Genomic DNA, 16,858 nt, shown 5'->3' on the forward strand with positions numbered 1-16,858 from the left:
TTAACTCAAAACCGTGTGAAATAATAAAGTAATAAAATCGTTCTTTAGCTTTGAACTCTATTGTCTAGGCGTTCTAACAATAGTTCATATCTTTTGTTACTTTCAACAAGTAAGACAAGCTTGTCTTGAATTGATCTAGAAATCAATCAACTTTCAAAAGTCCATCAAAATAGAGCTTTAGAACGTTAACTTGTTGATATGGTATAAGAAACAATACCAAAGATTAGTGAAACTCAAATCATGGGGTTGATTTGAACCTAGTAAAGTTTTTTTTATTGTTAAAGAGTTTGTTTGTTTTAATCAAGCATATTGACTCAACCCGTACATGACCATTTCATTCAAATAAACAAAAAAACATTGTTTTTGTTTTTCTTGAATGTGAGACTTTCTGTGTTTGAAACAGAAATTTTAGGTATGTTGATTATGGAACAAAATAGCCATTAAGTTACAGCCTTTGAAAGGACTTAAAACAAACTAGATGACCCTACAACTAATGTAGCATTGCCATGCTTCATTTCCCACTTGTAGGCCATTAGTGTAGCCTAGATTCCATTGTTTGAGTTATTACCGAAGTAAGAACCTCAAGCGGTATATGATACCAAGGAAGTTTGATTGCTAGGTCACTTCTCTTTAAACATTAAACTTTTAGGTAGAAACAGAATCGTAAATTCGTTTCATTTGTTCCTTGTTTTCCTATTTCTTCTTATAGTTTTAAGAATTGATTTCTTTAGTGTTGACTTTTATACTTTGGTAGACATGTCCAATGTCACTCCATCAAAGTTCTTACCATTTTATTCATGTTGAATATTCCGTTTCAACTAGATGATCTTATCAGAAGCTTCTAAAGTTCTCTAAGCATCGATCTATTCGAATGTCTAGGGACTAGACTCATTCGAAAATTAAATGGACAAAGATATTAGGTTGTTAACCATTGGTAAAGCTGAGCGTTTTGAACTCAATGCTTTATGATCTCAAAACTACAGTGTATTTTGAATTCACAAGCACCAATCGGTTTGACATTCAACTTTGATACTCGAAAACAACCATAAAAGTCACTAAAAGAAACGTACATTTTAAATTGTTCACTTTCTCTCATTTCCGTGAATCGTTCTTGGATTCACTACCAATCGAGGAAATTTACTGTTACCTTTCTAAAAGGATTTACTGCAGTGCAAGATATTTAATTATAAACAATAATTAAAACATACATTGAAGCATGCAAAGTCTAAACATTTATCATGAGTAATAACTTGAAAATTAAAGCAATCATGCAATTTAAACAAGTTATTAGCATTTTATTAGAATTTATTGTTCCGACATGTGTGAATAAAATGATTCCAAGACCCTAAAATCATTGAAGAATTAAGCACATTATGTATTTTGACTCAATTCTAAAATATCTTAGGTAAGCAAAGCCTTTGCTAATAGTCTAGAAACTACTCTTGGTTGATAGGTACGTCTAATAACTTATTAGGTAAACCTATCTCTTTTGCCACGACATAAAAGGAATCCTTACTTATGTCGTTGAGTTTCACCAAAACTAACATGTACTCACAATTATTTGTGTACCTTACCCCTTTATGATCAATAAGTAACACCTCGCTATGGCGGAAAACTATTACTAAGATTGATGTGAAGGTTTATCCAAGTAAGTGTTATTTTGGCATGGCACCTTTTAACTCAATTTTTAAAGTTTGGAACTTAAGGCTCTTACTATGTTGGTTAGATTTTAAGTGAACTAAAATCCTTAATCATGCAACATAATCAAGCCATAATCGCATGCATAATTAAGACATATTTAAAGCAATAAATAACTTAAAGCATGCATAAGATATAAATGTGATCTAGTATGGCCCGACTTCATCTTGAAGCTTCAACTTCAAACTCCGTCTTGAAAATGGATTGGAAACTCCGTCTTGAATTTCACCATGGGAGGCGCCACTTTCTTCAAATAGAATAAGCTATAATTTAAACTAATTACAACTATTTGATGGTACGCAGACCATATTTAAATTAAAAAACTTTGGTGCGTTAGACCAATTTTACATTCAAATTAATGGTACGCAGACCATATTTTCTATCCTATTTGGGCCATACTAGTGACTTTCAATCACCTGCAAAACAGTACATAAACAATATATACCATTCACCCATTCATTATCATGAATGGCCCACATAGCTGGTTAGTAGAACATATTATGCATCACATAAACATTTGCAGCAATTAATCAAGGGTTCCAATAATCTACCAATTATTCAATCCTCATTAATTCTAATCAAGTTGTTTAACCTTAAAGGAATGTAGACCTAATCAAGAGTTTATGACTAAAAGCTCCCACTTAAACCAATATATTTACATGCTTTACTAATTTTAAACATAAAATTATATTTCATAGTCTAACCGGAAACATACAAATTTAATTAAAATTTAAAGCTCACATAAATTAATAATTGGATCCTTTAATTTGTTTTCAGTTGAATTAAATAAATAAATTTAAATTTATTCAAGGTTTTAATTTTAGTAAAATAATTAGTATAAATGAAATTTATAATAATTAGATTATTCAAAATTAAATTTCGAGAAAAATTTAGATTATGAATTTTAAAAAATTAATTAACATCGTTTCCAAACTGAAAATTCAAAATTAAATTCAAAGCGCATCAATCGGATCAAGACGAGGCACATGGGCTTGTGCCCATGCCCCTTCGAGTCACAAGGCAGCAGCGCCCCTCGATTGATCGCATGGCAATGCACGAGCAGGCCACACGCATACGCAGCCAGCCTAGCCACGCATGAGCGCAGCCCGCCTTCCTCAACACATTCTGGTCTGCTCACTGGGCGAGGCAGCGCGCGCTGTGGCGCAGCATCCATCGCTGCCCACACGCGTCTGCTCGCTTTGTGTTGCTTGCTTGCTCGGCGAGGCAACGCGCTGGGCGAGCGTGCTTGCTGCCCGCGCTGCGGCCTCGTCTCACCTGTGCCTTGCCTCATCGCCCCTTCGCCCATGGCTCGCAGCACACACGCCTAGGCATCACTGCCTTGCGCGCGCACCACGCTCGTTGCTCGCTGCATTCGTACCGCATGGGCGACGAGCTCCCTTGCTCGTCGTCGCATGTCCGCACTATACAACACCCCTTAAGGGTTACACGTAGCTTCCATTGCTTTTTGCGTGCAAAATTCATGAGCGAATTATATAAAAATTAAAACTTTTAATTCAAATTTACTGACAAATTATTAAATTATATTAATTTCATAAACTTAGGGCGAAAAATCGAAAATTTATTAACCAATTAATTTCCGATTATCATGGATTCAAATCTAGGCCATAAAAATTTAAAATTTATCAAAAATTAACAATTTTTATGGTGGATTTTAATCATGGATACCTAATTAAATTGTCAATTAATTATGAAAATCAAATCAAATTCTAAATTATTCGAATTTCAACAAATTAATTACAATTACAAATTAAGTTGTATAATAAACAAGCTTAGGCATATAAATTTGTTAAACATATAAAGTAGGTCAATAAAACATTCAAGATTTAACAACAAGAAGCGCAAATATTTAATTTAACATCTTAAAAATTACAAAGTTTGCGTTCGAAAAACTAAAACCTCCGAAAAGTCAAGTTAGGCTTCGAATTTGGGAATTCTGGGTTCGGCCGAAAATGAGTATTTTTGTCAAAATTTTAGAATGCCTTTTACATACGGAATTGACACAAAAATCACTCGATTTCGTTAAGAAACGAAGAAACTGCCGAAAAACCTACGAACATATAATTAAATAATCGCAAATTTGCAATTAATTACAATTACGAAATTAATCACCCCTAATTCCTTGCAAATTTATAAAATTTAACCATGTTAACTAATTATTATGGAATTAATTAGAGGCTCGTGATACCACTGTTAGGTTATGATACATATAAATGATTATAAATCATGCGGAAAAACCATAAAGCCAGGAATCCAAATTAATTGCCACATAACAATTAGCATAATTTAGGACACATACACTTTGTAGCGTGCCCTCCCTAGCTGCGCCCGAACCGAACAAGAACAAGCCTAGGACTCCAAATGTCGTACCTCCGTAGATAATCCACAGCACGTTCGGATCCGCCTTAGATTTAATTAACTAGAATTTCACCTAAGGTTTTATGTAATTTTCGGATATTATGGCAAATAATATACTTTAGTTTTAATCCTTAAAACTAGATGTATGATTGAAAATTATGTTCTCATAAATTTGTGAATGCCATCGAGTAGGAATATGGAATTGGAATTTTACTAGGACTCAAGAATTCTAACTCTATTAGAATTAGAGTTCCATTAAAACTAGTAATTCAAAAAATTAATCTAATCTTAATCACTTAAGGATTCGAAGTATGCACAGACTCCAACACGCACACGAGCACGGCCCACATGCCAGCAGGCCATGCCCGCGCGCGAAGCCCATTCGCTGGCAGCCCACACGAGCTCGCTGCCCAGCAGCCTTGGTGCTCGCAAGCTTGGCGCGCTGGGCCTGGCCTTGCGCTGGGCCTGGCGTTGCCTTGGGCTGTTGTGACGCGCGCTGGGCTTGCTGGACGTGGGCCTGGCCTCGTGATGGGCCTTCGTCTAGCAAGCTCGTCCGATGCTTAATTCGTACGATGCGCTTCCGATTAATTTTCCGATTCCGAAATTCATTTCCGATACGATCAATATTTAACATTTCCGATTCCGGAATTAATTTCCGTTTCGAACAAATATTTAATATTTCCGATTCCGGAATTATTTTCCGATTCCGATAATATTTTTGATTCTGACAATATTTCCGTTTCCGGCAATATTTCCGATTCCGGCAATATTTCCATTTCCGATAATATTTTCCGATACGTAACATGTTTCCGTTTCCGGCAACATCTACGACTTGGATAATATTTATATTTCCGATACAATCCATATTTCCGTTTCCGGCAATATCATCGTTTCCGGAGCATCCATAATTTGTATTTGACGATTTCAGCTCCCACTGGAACCGAGATCCGTCGATTCCGAATATTCATAAATAGAGTATTTAATTCCATTAAACACTTGATCCATTCACTTACTATTTGTGTGACCCTACGGGTTCAGTCAAGAGTAAGCTGTGGATTAATATTATTAATTCCACTTGAACTTAAGCGGCCTCTAACTAGGCATACAGTTCACTTGATCTCACTGAATCATTAACTTGTATAATTAACACTGAACCGCATTTATTAGACTTACCATTAAATGCATATTTGGACCAAGGGCATTATTTCCATCATCTCCTCCATCCAAAACACGTCAAAATAGGTGGCTTCCTGGTGAGAGCTTTAAACTTCGCCTGGAGGAGTATAACTTAACTCTCCAGCCGACACCCTGATGGATCTCCCTCCTGAGAAAGAAGGGTCCATTTTTGTCCCCTTAGCCTTAAGTCAGCAATATTTGCTGTCTTTTTCATCCTCGTCAGCATATCCTATATAAGAGGCATCATGGGAGGCCGAGCTTAACGAAATGTTATAAAAGGAGGGATACTGGTGCGGCGCATATCAAACCACCATATCCAGAAGTTCCAACCTTACGGCCCCTGAACCGATGTATCGTCAATATAAATGACGGCACTCAATTCATTAAGCAAGACGTCGTTCAAGGACCGACAAGAAAAGTACGAAATGAAGGAAACAAAACCATAAACATAAAAGTTTACCTTGTAAAAATGCTGGAGAAGATGACTACGAAGTCGGGCAGCGAGAAAAAGAATTGAGCGACGTTGAAAAGGGTTTTCGTCCTTTCTTTCGATTGGAAACCAGGGGAAGCACTAACTTCTCTCTAGAAGATTCTCTCACTAGAAGTACTGAGGTAAAAATTTGTCAAAGAAAGTAAAATTCATTTTACTCTTCCCATCTATATATAGGGGGGGAATGGGAAGGTCGTCCACGTGGCACCCTATCCCCGGCACAGAAGACTATACACCGGGCATCGAACGGTCAAGAATAAGTACTAGTGAGACAATTTTACACTATTGCCCTTCTTGAGGGGCAAATATGTGGGTAAAATTACTCGGTCCGCAAGGACCAATCAGAGCATGCCACGTGTCCATAGCTGACATATAGCATCTTCTCATATCACATAAAGTCATTGATTAAATACGTTGGGTTATGTACTAAGCTTTTTATTGTCTAGCCCAAGGTTAGATAAAAGGAATGTTCTACATTACATCAAAAGGACACATGTTTCCGTAATGGTAACTAGCCAATCATGTATCTTCCTCTTTAGGGTTTCCCCTAAGAGACACACAGTATAAATACCCCTAATTCCCAAGGAAAAGTGACACAAGTTTCAATACATTGAATACATCACTATTCATGTCATTAATTGCTCTCTCTTGTCTCTCTACATTTAGCATTCCTTCTCTCTCTTAAAACCCTAGTCTTACTTAGGCATCGGAGGGAATATTCCTACGGGAATATTCTTGTTTTGTAGGTGATGTAACAAGTCGGAACTTGGACCAAGCTCTACGTGGAATTGAATACCCCCTTGTCATCAACTACTGGAAAAACTCCCACGAAAACTCTTTTTAAGTATTTTCATAGAACTTGTAAGTCATGTTTCAAGTTATTTTCCTTCTTTAGTTATTTTTGAATGAAATAATTTAAATTCTTTTAAAAGAAAGTAAACATTATTATTTACGTTCAGTATGAACTATTTTTGTATTTTTTTCTACAAGACTAGAATTTTTGTATTGCGTGTATTATTCCCCCCCCCCCCTTCCTCTTCGTAGGAAACACCTAACATAGTCGTATCAATGTTTAATTTTGATAGTTTTGTACCATTTTTTTTTGACAAAAAGACTAGCAACAAAACAGACAAAATGAAGAAAGGAAAACTAAAACCGATGCCGAAGGAGCTGACGTCTGCGCGCAGAAACTGCCAGGACATGAGCAGGCTGAATCGTAGAACGAGGAACCTTCAGAATTGAAAACCAACGCAATTCTGAAAGCAGCGAGCGCAAATCTTTCACCAACCACAACACTCAAACCGGAGAATTACTCTTTGAAGAAAGAAGGTGAACCAGAGAAGCAGAGTCAGAGTAGAGTAAAATCCGAGAATGTCCCCGCCGAGTCGCCATACGCACCGCATAGAAACATGCCAGTAACTCAGCCTGAAGAGCGGAACCAAGCACACAAGCCTGAGCTCCTCCTCCCGAGATAGCCATCGACGCTGGATCCCGGAGAATCCAACCCACCCCAGCCTGATTCGAAGAAGACATCCAAACCCCATCAAAAATAAGACAAATATCAATAGGAGGCCGACAACCAATGGCCGAAGAGACCAAAGGCAAGGGAAGATGAGACACAAGAGGAGAACAACGATCACGAAGCTGACGGACAGCAGAGCATCGATCCAACCATCCCTGCATGATGACAAACAAAGCTCCTGGATCCCAAGGAGCATTGCGGAAACGCATCTCATTACGAAGAATCCAAATAGCCCAAAATAAGGAAATACACCTATCCAAAAGGTGAATAGAGGATGAGGACGCACGAATATTCGCCACAAAGCAAGCACACCAATTAGAAAAAAGAACCAGACGAAGAAGGCGGACGAAAGGGAGCGAAACTGTTATGATCCCAAACATGGGAAATCAAGGAACAATCCCTAAACAAATGAGAAGGAACTTCCTGCTCCGCATGACACAACGAGCAAGACGGATCAACATCCATACCATGAAGACGGAGTTTCCCTCCCAAAGGAAGACCGTCATGCAACAATTTCCATAAGAAAACCTTGAACTTTGGAAGAATAGGGAGGCCCCAAAATTTCTTCCACCAGATGTCTGGAGGATCTGACAGAGCAGAAGCAGCGTTATGATCTAAGCGGAGAATCATAGCATATGCTGACTTCACCGTGAAAAAACCATCATGCGTAAGCTTCCAGTAGGCAAAGTCATCTTCCAAACCAGAAGGTCGCTCGAGTGCCATAATATTATTATTGGCTGTGGTTTCCGAAAACAGGTGACGAACCACACCAGCTTCCCACGCGTAAGAACGCGGATTAAAAAGAGAGGAAACATGAGTTGGACAATCCAACCCATCAATAGAGTCTTTGAAATTAACCAGCTTACCCGAAACTCAGACATCATCAAGAATACGAATGGTCGAGTCAGCACCAGGCTTCCAGGCAATGCCATCATTAAGAGTTTGGAAACCCTGCGAAATGCTCCTAAAACCCCAGGAAGGTCGCGCGACCCGAGGTATAGAATTTCTCAGAGACAGCTGGGGGTATTTATGTAACATCCTCTATTTAAGCTTATCTTAAAGACACTAATTAAATATTAACTTACCTAATTATTAAAAATTTCGGCAGCACTTCCCCTAAATATGGACAACCTAAAATATTATTTAGGGAACTACGTCATAATTTCTTTAACCTGCTTCAATTACATCATTTCAACACATAAAATTTTCCAATACACCATCAGGGTGTTACTGCTACACCTACTTATTAAGTAGATGCAAAGCTAAGTACTATTCATACTATATAACTAAAAGAATTTAAATAACTTATACACAATTATTAAAGTCTTCCATAGAAGTACACTTTAGCTAAGTTCTCAACTTTACTTCACGTGTACCCAAAATTCAACGCCATTACCTGCATTTCCTGCTCACCATTATTCAATGGGTCGTCGCAGGTTCAATCCCAAAGGGGAGAACAATAAAACAAACACCAAACAAAGAAAAAGAATCAGCAAAGCTGGTAACCACCACTCCACTCAGTAAAATAAATATTAAAGAAATCATAGAAGCATAAACAAGTTAAATAGTATACAAAAGTTCTAGACATCGTTTTCAAATAATTTTGAATAATAAAATATAAAACAAAATGAGTATTTGAGGATTTCTAATGGTTTTCTATTCGAGTTCTCCTCTAATCGTATAAACCCTATCTCATATATTCCTAATTCCTTGAATTCTCCATTCTAAGTAGATCTGGGAGCCCCTGACAATCTACTGAACAATAGATAGACTCGGGAGCCCCTGACGGTCTATTTGAGATGTACCCGGGAGCCCCTGGCGGTCTATTTGAGATGTACCCGGGAGCCTCTGACAGTACATTCATTCTTCATTGGCCAACTATTTTCAATAACCTCTAGTGTGCACACCCCCCAACTCTAGCTTTTGCGTGACCCGGGAGCCCCTGAACAGTCACACCAGAGTTGAGGACGGTTTACCATCTTGCCACATACGGCGAAAATCATTAAATCCCACAATCACCTTAAACTCAAGTCTCCAACACTCAAAAAGTTTCTCCTATTGTAATTGAAACTAATTAGCTCACATTCAATCTTCCAATTCCATAACTTGATCACTAATACAAATCATGATATTCCCATTAACCCAACCCATAAAGTATCATCATTCTCTAATTCATTTACTCATATCAAACATCCACACTATAGTAAATAAAACAAACAATGCAAAAGTCACATTTTCACATCACCAATATAATAGTTTTATTATAGAAATCTATTAAGAGTGATTCGTAAAACATCTTTGACAATTCAATGTGTATTGAAAACATTAACAAAACCAAAGTTTAAAACTTTTATAAGAGAGGTTGCTTAATATTGTAAAATGGATATTCATAGATTTGCATTTAAGTCGTTAACACATAAATTCAAAGGTTATGAACGAAAGAGGTGTCCATGGGGTTACCTTGAGCAAGTTCTTAGCGCAATTTCGGATGTTCTATTATCCAACTCGTTCTTCTACTTCAAAGTTAAATCGAAATCCATAAGAATATAAAAGATAGTTAGTCCCCTGCTTAGAACCTCTAAAATTTGTTTGATCTAAATTCTCAAACTAGCTTATTTCAATCTCTTTTACCAAAAGTGTGAAATAAAAGTATGTCTTTAAGTTATAATACCAAAGGACACAAGAGTTGAATTCATAAATATCATTTATACATTTATAATAACTTACTTTCTAACATAGGCGTAGAAATCCAAAACTAATTTGTTTAAAATAATTTATATCATTCAAATAATTCTAAAACAAGAGCATACATAAATCTGAAAATATAAATAACTTCCTAAATACATGGACATATGCTTAAAACATTTAATCTTGGAAAATATTCATCTTAAAACCATTCTAAAACAATCTGAAAATACTTATAAAAGCTTTATTCAAAAATATATTTAAATAATAACAATTGATTATATTTCAATAGAATAATTTACTAATTTCATGATATTCACAATTCAAAGTAAATAAGTAAAATTTACTTTAAGTATTTCAATAGAATTATATCACAGTTAAAATCAATAATTACTCATAAGTCTAAACTTTGATTTCCAATTCAACTAATTAAAGTTAGATTATATACTTTGAAACTTGGAAATTCAGAAAATATAAATCCAATTGAATAGTTAGGGTTTGATGTTTATGAAAATTACAATCATAATCTATTAAGAAAAGGAAAAGGGGTTGCCGCCACCACCACTACCGGCGACCTGAAGCCGCCGGCAGCAGCGACGGCGGGGCTGCAGCCGCGAGACAGAATAGCAGCAGCGGTTCTCTTTTTTTTTTAATTAAATAGAAAAGGGGAGAGAAGGAAGAGAGGAGGGGGTGGCTACCTGCAACGGCGTGATGGCGGCAATGGCGGCGGTGAGCTGAGGTGGAGCAGCGACGGTGGGGCGGCGCAAGGAGGGGAGAAGGAACGAAGTAGAAGTGAGGGAGAGGGAGGGAGTTACGGGAGGAGAGAGAGGGGGTTCAGGAAACCCAAATGATTTTTTCTAGAAATTGTTTTCCAGTGGCTTGAATCCTTGATGACTAATCATGGGTTAATGGGACACTTGGCAACTTAGCAAGCAAATTGCAATTAAATTCAGCCAACTAAAATTATATATATTAAACTCTTTTAATTAATTTCCTGCAATGCTTTAATTTAGAAAAAAAAGGCATGTTAATAATTTAAGTAATGTACCAATTCATTCATGAAAATAAAATAGAAATCATAATGTCACAATTAGTCTCGAGTTAAATTTTTTATTTTTAGAATAATATAAAAATCGAAAATCTCAAAACGAATAATTCCCAAATTTTAGCTAGGGTGAGGATTAATCTCAAAACTATTTAAATAAATTAATAATAAATATTTCAAATTCTCACCAAATTAAAGTAATTCCAAAACTATAGTCTAGATCAGTTTCAAAAGAACTTTTATTTATTTGTTTTAAGAATTAGTTTAAGAGGATGAATATGCTTAACACGAAATTAAGAGCTATTTAAAATCAGGATTATTACATATAAATAATAATTTCTTCAATATAATTAAATATATAAAATAATGGGGCATCACAATTTAGCATGAACCAGGCGGGAAACCAAGAGCTGAGGATGATGGACAATACACCAGGCTGCCTTAGCTAGAAGAGCCTGATTAAAGGGACCAATACGACGAATGCCCAAACCTCCCAAACCTTTAGGAAGGTGGAGCACCGAAGAAGGAATCAGGGTCATGCCACACGACCCACTAGAAGACCTCCACCAGAACCGAAGACAAAGACTGTCAATCCTGTCACAAATGGTTTGAGGAATCTTAAAGACCGAAAGGACATGCGTGATGGAAGCCACCAAGACAGAGTTAATAACCACCAGCTTTGCCGCTACGAAAAGATGGGACGAAGAAAAGTTGGCAAGGCGACGAGCAATATTATCCACAAGATTGAAGAATGCATAACACTTTGATCTTCCCAAATCAACGGGCACGCCCAAATACGGACCCAGGGACAACCTCTGGCCCAAACTTAAAGAAGAGGCCAGGTAATCCCTATAATCCTGAGGAGTGTTAGGGCTAATAACCTGCCCCGAAATATGACTCAACTCTGAAAGAACTGAAAGCACTTGATCACACGCCTCAGGCGAAACTTGGAAAAACAGGAGCGAATCATCAGCGAAAAACAAATGAGAAATAGGAGGGGCACCTCGAGAAATAAAAATCCCTGAGATACGCTGGCTATCTTCCGCCTGCCGAAGAAGGGCAGATAAAATTTCCATGCAGAAAACAAACAAATAAGGAGATAAAGGATCCCCTTGACGAAGCCCACACTGGGGCTGAAATGAAGGAGTGGGCTCCCCATTGACTAGAACCTGGTAAGAGACTGTGGTGACACATTGGCGAATAATGTTAACCCAATAAGGAGGAAAGCCAAAGGCTTGAAGAGCGGCAAACAAGAAGTCCCAACAAACTCTGTCGTATGCCTTATTCATATCAAGTTTCACATCCGTGTAAAAAAATTTCCTTGCCTTAGCAGCATTGATGAAACACATGAGTTAATGAGCAATAAGGCAATCATCCGACATAAGCCTCCCAGGCACAAAAGCATTCTGAGTATCACTGATCAAAGAAGGCATGAGCGGACGCAGACGGTGAGTAATGCACTTGGCAATGCATTTGTAAATAACATTACATAGGCCAATAGGACGAAATTGCAACACCATTTCAGGATGTTCAACCTTTGGAAGGAGCGTAAGAATTCCAGTCCTTCAGCATAAAACCATGAGCAAAAAATACTGCACAGCCGAGACCACATCACGACCCACTACATTCTAGTGAATTTTAAAGAAAGCAGCCGAAAAACCATCCGGACCTAGAGATTTAGAATCACCCATATTGAACATAGCGTCACGAATCTCAGAAAAAGAGAACAGAACCATCAGAAGTTCCTTATTTGCTGATGACAGGACTGGAAGGTGAAGGTTTTCCCAGTCAAAAGAAATAGGATCTGGCATAGGAGATCCAGACTGAAAAAGATCCAAATAGGAGGCTGAGATAAGAGTCCTAAGGCCATGGGGTGAAGACACAATTCTACCCTCCACATCCTGCAAACTAAGAATCATGTTCTTACGCTTCCTAGCCTGAAGCAAAAAGCAACTTAGAATGACAATCCCCGAAAGCATCCCATTTAACCTTTGACCTTTACCTCCAGTACATAAACGTAGCCTGGGCTCGGGCTACACATTCCTCCCGAGAATTAATAAATAAAGATGCCGCAGGCCCCGGAGTAATGGTGTTGGCTAAGGAAGCTACAGATGAAGTCAACTCTCTCCAGTTAATACCCCATAGCCGGCGATTCTGAACACACCAAAATAACAAGAACCTCCGAATCATAGAAAGTTTAGAGGTCAGAATAAACATAGGAGATCCAAGGAAAGACCGACCCCAATTGGACGAAACAAACTCAACCACATGCTTTGCTTGTAAACACCAATTCTCAATTCGGTATGGCCGCTTACAAGGACGATCAGATTCCGAGCATAAAATAATAGCGGCATGATTAGAAAGAATAATAGGTTGGTGTTTAACAATTGTATCAGGATAAGATCTAAACCATAAATCAGTGGCATAACCCTTATCAAGTCGTTCAAAGAGGACTGAGTTGTCATGATGGTCGTTAGTCCAAGTATAAGGGGAACCCGAAAACGGGATATCAATAAGACCATTACCCGGCCGCCAATTCATGAATTCATGCCTACCCTGTACATAATTCGAACCTCCAAGTTTATCATCCATAAACTCAACCTGGTTAAAAACCCCAATAAGGACCGTATTAGGATATCTAGCAAGAATACCAGATATTTCAATCCAAACAGGGTAGCGATCTGAAACATGAGGCGCTCCGTACACAAACAGCATGTAGCTTATTTCATTACTTACATTCTGAAATTTACAAAGCATTATGTGCTTAGACACAGACAACGGAACAAGACTAACATGAGAAGACCATAAAAGGACAAGACCACCACTTAAACCTTCCGAATCAACCCCGCAAAAACCTAAAAAAAGCAGGGAAGACAACTTTTGACGCGCACTAAGTACAGGAAGCATAGTTTCCATAACAAACAGAATATCTACACCAAAGGAACGGACTAGAGATAACAGGTACGGAATTTTAGGGAGTCCGCCGAACCTAAACCCCTACAATTACAAGAACAGGTTTTCACTTAACAGTTGGTGACCCATTATGGTTGGTCACTTTACCAGAAGGTGGACCCTCAGATGGAGGCCCGCTAGCAAAACCAAAATCAAGAGAACGTTGGCGCTTTTTCACCGGGAGCAGGCACAAGCAACAAGGAGCACTAACTTCAGCATCCGATTTTTAGCCCATAGACATTTGGGCCTTCCTCTTTAATGGGAAAGCATGCTTCACCCATTTCCAGACCTTATCTCCCTTCCTAGATAACTGCAACTTCATAGGAGCCTTACCATTCCTAGAATTTTCATCCCCTTGATCCCTCACACCCGAAACCGGCGACTCAAACAAAAAGGTGGATTCCTTGGTGTCATCAGATTCCGGCGAAGTAATCGGAGAATAATCCATAGGGGAAGCCTCTGATGGAGGAGGTGAAGGTTCCCAGCGGCTTTGCACAATCTCTGAATCCATAGTGTCACCACCGGTAGATTCCGAATGATAAACTGAAATTCGGCAGACGAATCTGCTAAGTAACCGTGGCTATCCACGCTGTCAGCCGGAAAGGAGGAGCCAAAAGATGGTGATGGAGAACGTGACCGGTGCAGCAACACCTGAAAATCCGGCGAGTTTGATGGTGTTAACGGGGCATCCAACTGCTGCCAATTACTAGGTCCAGGTCCGAAAGGATCATACGGGTCGGGGAAGGAGGGTCCACGAGAAAGCATACCAGCTGGACCAGAAATAAAGCCCGAAATCGAAGGAGCATATGGCCCATTATTCCTTAAAAACGGGTCATGAAACTTGGGCTGGCCCAAATTCTGAAAAGGCAAGGCTACCACAATTGGAGGCACAAAAGGATGAGGAGGAGAGCCAAAGTGGATCCTTGCTGGCTTGGCATTTTGTTGGGCCGGCCCAACACATGGGGATTTTCCTTTTGGGTTAGCATACTCAGCAGTCTAATGTGTGGCAGTCAAAGAAGTAGGCAAAGGATAGGTGGCTGTCACAGGAGACATACTTTGGTCAGATAAGGGTTGACCTAAAATTCCTCTGATGACTGCAACCGGCCGTTTGACTATGTTGTTGTTGGACGTGTCAGGTGAAGGGGACCGAAGAGGGACGCCACGTGTTGTTGGTGTATTTTGTTGACCGCTAACCACAAACTGATGACGAACAGTTGCTATGCCCCCAAGGTTGCTCCGGTGGACCTGGTTGGTGGACCCCCGAAAACCAGCCGGAGATGCTGCCGGGAAAAAACCAGGTGGAGGGTTGTCGGCCGGAGGCGGCGGAGGCGGATTTTGATCAAAATCTGAGTCTTCATCTTCATTTTCATTATTTTCCCCATTAATATGTACCGAAGTCATCCATATCGACGGAGTTGGTAAACTCCCACACACAGCATTAGAATAAAGAGGGACATCAGTTGGCCCATAAAGAACACGAAAACCACGTTCTTCAAATTTACGAAAGCGGCGCTCCAACAACGCCTTTCCCACACGTGGAGGCATACGGCACGTGGTTGGACCATGTCCGACAAAACCACACTTTTTGCAAAATCTGAATATACCCTCGTACTTGAATTGGATCCACGTGACCCCATTATCAGACGTAGGAAAGAAGCAACCGGGGACCAAGGGTAATAACAAGTTAACAAAAAATTTAACTCTAGGGCATGGAACAAAGATCATACCAGCCGGAGTTTTATCCGCCACAGTGATGTAGCCGTCGGGGCTAAGAACAGAAGCAGCAACTTCATGAGTAGAGAACTGGAAGGGCATACCATCAACCTTAACCCAAAGCTCGACCAAATGCAAATTTAGATCCTTCATCACCGCCATCCCCTTTGCTCGTTGAAGCACAACCAAGCTACCCTTAAAATGAACCCAACCGCGAACATCCAAAAAACTGGCGTCACTTTCATTACGACACTAGAAGATAAGATCCTCACCGAAGGGAAGAACCGTAACTGCCTGACAGAGGTGCCAAAACCTATCAACAAGATGTTGCACCAACTCAATCGAAAACACCCGCATGTCCCAAAACCTACCCAGAACACAATAGTTCCAGTCAATATCATCCATCCCTTGCACCAAAGGGGGGGGGGGGGGTCAGCAAGATAGCTAATCCTGTGAGGGTAGGTAAAGGTAGTGGGTTGAGGTATGTTCAAAGCTGGATTAGGAGCAGACATATTTTGTTTAGTTTTGTTTGAGATTTGGTTGGGTTTAGACAAACTACTGGAACTAGGAAGAACGGGATTAAACAAGGAGTAAATTTTTGTTTTGTTTGTGTTTAGGGTTTACTATTATAACTAGGACTTTAAACTGGGAAGATCATGAAAACAACAGTTAAAATTTTGATTTTGTTTGTGTTTAGGGTTTACTATTATAACTAAGACTTTAAACTGGGAAGATCATGAAGAACAACAGATAAAATTTTAGAGAATAATCTCTTACTAGTTTTTTTCTCTCTCTAGAGTTTTTTTTCTTTTCTGGGCTAAAAATTATGATTTTGTTTTAGTTTTGTACCATTTGGGTTAATGATTATGTATGATCTTAGTGATATCTTCGTTATCCATTGTTTAGATTTAGGGTTGTCTTTAGCTTTAAAGGTTAAGTTAGGTATTTTTAGGAAAGCTACTTTAATTTTCTTCCAATAAAATTTCTAAGCTTTTCAAAATGGAGGGAGATAACTTTGTGGTTATCAACTCAGTAAAAAGAATCTTCAAGCCAGTTTGGAAGATAATAATTTTAGTTGATGAATTCATGAATTCGATTAGTGGATTACATACATCATGGACATTATCACTTTCTCAATATTTTTCCATTGTGTTAACATAATGTAGCGTAACGGTCTCTTAATTTACATCTTCTACTCCTC

The 16,858-nt window shown here is 38.8% G+C and overlaps 1 long non-coding RNA gene across 1 annotated transcript; it reads right to left on the reverse strand.

Moving 5' to 3' along the window:
* Positions 1-8,401: 8,401 nt before the first annotated feature.
* On the reverse strand, positions 8,402-10,807 carry LOC110788216 (uncharacterized). Its single transcript, XR_002533272.2, has 3 exons — positions 10,646-10,807; positions 9,723-9,778; positions 8,402-8,667 (listed from the first exon to the last, which is right to left on the reverse strand). It is a non-coding gene; the product is annotated as an uncharacterized lncRNA (long non-coding RNA).
* Positions 10,808-16,858: the final 6,051 nt, after the last annotated feature.

Source organism: Spinacia oleracea, chromosome 4 (assembly GCF_020520425.1).
Source record: "Spinacia oleracea cultivar Varoflay chromosome 4, BTI_SOV_V1, whole genome shotgun sequence".
NCBI lineage: Eukaryota > Viridiplantae > Streptophyta > Magnoliopsida > Caryophyllales > Amaranthaceae > Spinacia > Spinacia oleracea.